We start from the raw sequence: 5,200 nt of genomic DNA, 5'->3' as shown, positions 1-5,200 counted from the left end.
TCCGTCCGGACTCCGCCAAACGTGCGGGGTCCCTCGGCATACTGGACTCACAAACGGACCAGGCCCCGGGTTGGTGTATAACAAGGTTCGGGCTTTGGTAGAGTTGCCGATCAGGATGGTAGAACACCGCGGCTCCATTTCCAACTGTCCATCCCCGGCGGCGGGAAGTGTCTAGCCACCTTCCTTAACGATCTCATCGTGGCGTTTAACTACCGCTCGTTGGTTGGGTCACCAACATCCCTCAGCACATTGCGAAGAGGGACTCCACCCCGAGCGCACCCTCCCCGGCAGAAACGCTCCCTCTGGGATGTTTGGGGGAGACCTTTGGGGGGGTTTGGGGGGGGGGGGGGGGGGGGGGGGGGGGGGGGGGGGGGGGAAAGGGGGGGGGGGGTTCGACGTTCTTAGTTGAACGCCACGGACGTAGTTCGGCCCTCCCTCCTGGGGGGGATTAGAGTATCACAGGAATCGGCTGCCGACTCGTGCGCCACTTCCCTCCAGTCTCCGCGCAATGTAAGGGTCGCGTCGTCAGCTCTTTCCCGCCAGAGGCGTCTGGCGGACCTTGACCAGAAGTTCGGTCTATAACCATTAGATCTTGGGGGGACGGGGTTTTCCAAAAGAGGAAGAGAGATCAACGGAATCGTGCGTGTGTGCGCAGGGTTCCGAACCTCTTCGCGAAGAATCCAGGGGACAGGCGGCGAAAGTTCCGGAACCCCCAAGCCCCGTTGCCACTGACCCGGGCGTGCAGGAATTGAATTGCCCGTGTGACTATTCAGATGGGAGAATCCTCCTCGTTGTGGTACGGGCGAAATGAGGCGTCGCATTCGTCAGGGATAGCGGCAGTAAGTTTAGGGGGTTTTGCAAGCCGACAGCATCTTGGGGCACAATGTGCGCGGTCAGAGTCCAAACTTCTGCTGGGGCTTGAGACGGCGCCCTCTCCAGGGGGGTTGGTGAGGCCATGAATTTAGATGAAACAGGGTTGGCCTTCTGTGTACCCGGCTGCCATTACCGAAGGGCCAAGGTACATAAAGGTGGAAAAAGGGCACCCAAGAGCTGGCTAGAAGTTGGCCCGGCGATCTGAAGGCAGGGTCTGTGCGGGTGATGCTTCTAAACCTCCACCGGACAGGCCGAGATGGAAACAACATTTCTTCGGATTTATTCGACATTTTCCCCTGGCGTTGAGGGAATGCCTTGTGCGGCGGTCCAGCCGTTGCGGGCATGTCCAGATCCCTGTCTTCCAAGAAGTATTGGTTCGTCGGCGAACGCCATCGCCGAGATTTCTCGACCCCGGGACACTGTACCTTCCCGGTATGGCTCCTGTTAAATGGTCCACCAACTCATCCATTACGATGTGTGAAGAGGATGGGGTGTAAGGGATTCCCCTTGCTTCACCCCGGAATGGATGGAGATGGGCCGCTCCTAGCCCCGCCACTACTGAGATGGCGTTGGTGGCGTGTCTCAGGATGCTTAGAAGTACTCCGAGGGCTTGACTCGCTAACCTGATGCCTCATGCAGAGAGTCATAGTTACTCCCGCCGTTTACCCGCGCTTTTTTGAATCTCTTCACGTTGACATTCAGAGCACTGGGCAGAAATCACATTGCGTCAACACCCTCTGGGGCCATCGCAATGCTTTGTTTTAATTAGACAGTCGGATTCCCCTTGTCCGTGCCAGTTCTGAGTCGGTCGTTTGTCGGCGGTCGAAGGGGGAACGTCCCGAGCATCACGAAGCCGTATTACTCCGACTAGGGAAGGCCGAGGCCAACCCGTCGCCGGAGTCGACAAACCGCTAGCGCGGGGCCCCGCAGCTTGACGTTTTCGCGGGCGGCCTGCGAACGCGGTACCGAGGTCGGATCGACGAACGCCCCCGCTAGTGAGGCGAACGCCGCCTCGCTCGGTCCCGGTCTTTGGCCGTCGTCCGCTGCCGCGCCAAGCCCGACACGCCCCGACCCTCAGAGCCAATCCTTGTCCCGAAGTTACGGATCTAATTTGCCGACTTCCCTTACCTACATTATTCTATCGACTAGAGGCTATTCACCTTGGAGACCGGCTGCGGATATGGGTACGAGCCGGCACGGTCGCTCCTCGTAGCCCTCTCCCGGATTTTCAAGGTCCGAGGGGACGATCCGGACACCGCGGCAATTGCGGTGCTCTTCGCGTTCCGAACCATATCTCCCCACTATGGGCTTCCATGGATCTCGAACGCTCATACAGAAAAGAAAACTCTTCCCGGACCTCCCGACGGCGTCTCCGGGTCGTTTTAGGTTACCCAGACGAACTCTCTTACGAGGGCCCGAATAATGGCGGGTCCGTTGCCGGGTTGCGGAATAGGAACCGCATTCCCTTTCGCCCTTGAGGCGCGAACTGTGATACACAAAAAGGGCGCGGCGCGCGCGAGACGCCGGCCCCTTCGCATACGCGATCGTCTGCGCCTCATCGACGTCGGCTTTCGCCTAGCGGCTTAGGATCGACTGACTCGTGTGCAACTGCTGTTCACACGAAACCCTTCTCCACGTCAGTCCTCCAGGTGCTCGCTGAAGTATTTGCTACTACCACCAAGATCTGCGCCGACGGCGGCTCCAGACGGGCTCGCGCCCGGTCCTTCTGCGCTCACCGTCGCGACCCCCCTACTCGTCGGGGCCTCTCTTCGCGCCGCCCCCGAGGGTGCGACGCCCTTGCCGCCAACGGCGAAGTATAAGCACGACGCTTAAGCGCCATCCATTTTCAGGGCTGGTAACTTCGGCAGGTGAGTTGTTACACACTCCTTAGCGGATTCCGACTTCCATGGTCACCGTCCTGCTGTCCTGAGTTACCAACGCCTTTTCTGGTTTCCAATGAGCGTCGATTTGGGCGCTTTAACTTCACGTTTGGTTCATCCCACAGCGCCAGTTCTGCTTACCAAAAATGGCCCACTTGGCACTCTAGATCCGATCTCGCGGCTTCGTATGTCGGGCAAGCCGGAGATCTCACACATTTAAAGTTTGAGAATAGGTTGAGGTCGTTTCGACCCCGATTCGCTCTAATCATTCGCTTTACCGCATGAGACTCTCGCAAAGCGAGCGCCAGCTATCCTAAGGGAAACTTCGGAGGGAACCAGCTACTAGACGGTTCGATTGGTCTTTCGCCCCTATACCCAGTTCTGACGATCGATTTGCACGTCAGAATCGCTGCGGACCTCCATCAGGGTTTCCCCTGACTTCGTCCTGACCAGGCATAGTTCACCATCTTTCGGGTCCCAGCGTGCGCGCTAGAGGTGCGCCTCCGGCACCGAACGAAGACGCGCAAACGTTCCAACAAAAGTTGGAGTATTATTATCATTTAAAATTATAAAATTATTACTATTTAAAATTTCCGAAATCTTTTCTCCTCTTCTATTTTCAACATCACTATACCATAAATTTGATTTAGCATTGTAATCTCCAGCAATAATTATGTTATTTTTTTTCCCAATTTTTAAAATTATTTCTTCAAATAAATTACAATAATTTACATCTTCATTAACATCCGGAGTAAGATAAATCGAAACAATAAATAATTTTGATAAATTTCTAAAATTAATTTCAATAGTAGTAAATAAATTGCTTGATAATTGTTCTATTATTGTACACGTTGCTTCCAAATTTTGATATATTATACATGATTTGTATGTTTGTTCTTCTTTTAATTTTGATACTTTCATAATACTAAATCTTGATGAAAATCCCACAATATCTCCTCTCCTTACATTAGGTTCTTGTACTAAACATATATTAATTTTGTGCTTATCCATTAAATAAATTAAATTATTTGTCCCCGCTTTACTTTTACCCAAATTTAATTGTCCAAATTTAATAAATAATTTTTTATCCATAATTTATTCTATTTTCAAGTCCTTTTAATTGATTTTCCAATGAACAACAAAAATTACTAAAAACCTCGTGCTCAGTATTTAAAATTAATTTATTCTTTGAAACATTAAATTTTTCGCACATAGGACAACAGGGTTTGTTTGAATCACAATTCTGTCTTCTGTGTCCCTTTTTTCCGCATCTACCACACATTTCTTCGGTCTCCTTACAATGCTTGGACATATGTCCGAAACACCAACATTTATAGCATGTTAAAACTGATAAATGGTCTTCAACCAAGTGCGAACTCCAACCCAAACAAATCTCCCTTCCAACTATTAATTTTCTAAATTGCCAGGACAGCAGGATGGTGACCATGGAAGTCTAAGGAGTGTGTAACAACTCACCTGCCGAAGTTACCAGCCCTGAAAATGGATGGCGCTTAAGCGTCGTGCTTATATTTCGCCGTTGGCGGCAAGGGCGTCGCGCCCTCGGGTGCGGCGCGAAGAGAGGCCCCGACGAGTAGGGGGGTCGCGACGGTGAGCGCAGAAGGACCGGGCGCGAGTCCGTCTGGAGCCGCCGTCGGCGCATATCTTGGTGGTAGTAGCAAATATTGTCGACTCCGGCGACGGGTTGGCCTCGGCCTTCCCTAGTCGGAGTAATACGGCTTCGTGATGCTCGGGACGTTACCCCTTCGACCGCCGACAAACGACCGACTCAGAACTGGCACGGACAAGGGGAATCCGACTGTCTAATTAAAACAAAGCATTGCGATGGCCCCAGAGGGTGTTGACGCAATGTGATTTCTGCCCACTGCTCTGAATGTGAACGTGAAGAGATTCAAAAAAGCGCGGGTAAACGGCGGGAGTAACTACGACTCTGAGGGAATCCAATCAGTACGCTGGTATGCGTCAGCATTTAAGGCGTTCTCATCCGAAACAGTACAACCAAGAGCTAGAGTTACAGGTTGCACAACCAGTACGTGACCAGTTCAGATAAACGCATGAGGAACGATTATTACTTGAGAGGAAGCTAGCTTCACAGGACGCTTTTTAAACGTTCACCTAGCCCAGCTCTTGCTTGGTCATACCAAAAAGGCGATAAAGATTAGGCGACTTATGGACGACGTTCGTGCCATGACCGCGTAGTACCTACCGGACGAGGGAGAGACTTGCAGACGAAGCCGGAAATGGCCGGGTTGTCTCGGAGCGGCATTAACAGAGTGCGGAGACGAGTTCGTGCTCACACTCTGGGACTCAAACGCCGACGAGTAGGGGCTCTAGGAATGAGCCGGCGGTGAGGGGCAGTGCGCCCAGAACCCCCGTCTCTACAAGATCTGGGGTTAGCGAAATGGGAGTTGTCGGGAGAGGTAGGACAT

General features: G+C 52.4%; 1 pseudogene; it reads right to left on the bottom strand.

Annotated features, from left to right (window-relative positions):
• LOC116160717 overlaps positions 1 to 3,780 on the bottom strand; it is a 7,525-nt pseudogene extending 3,745 nt beyond the window's left edge.
• Between the last annotated feature and the right edge of the window lie 1,420 nt (positions 3,781 to 5,200).

Source organism: Photinus pyralis, unplaced genomic scaffold (genome assembly GCF_008802855.1).
Source record: "Photinus pyralis isolate 1611_PpyrPB1 unplaced genomic scaffold, Ppyr1.3 Ppyr1.4_LG1, whole genome shotgun sequence".
NCBI lineage: Eukaryota > Metazoa > Arthropoda > Insecta > Coleoptera > Lampyridae > Photinus > Photinus pyralis.
This window is presented reverse-complemented; position numbering and strand designations above follow the sequence as displayed.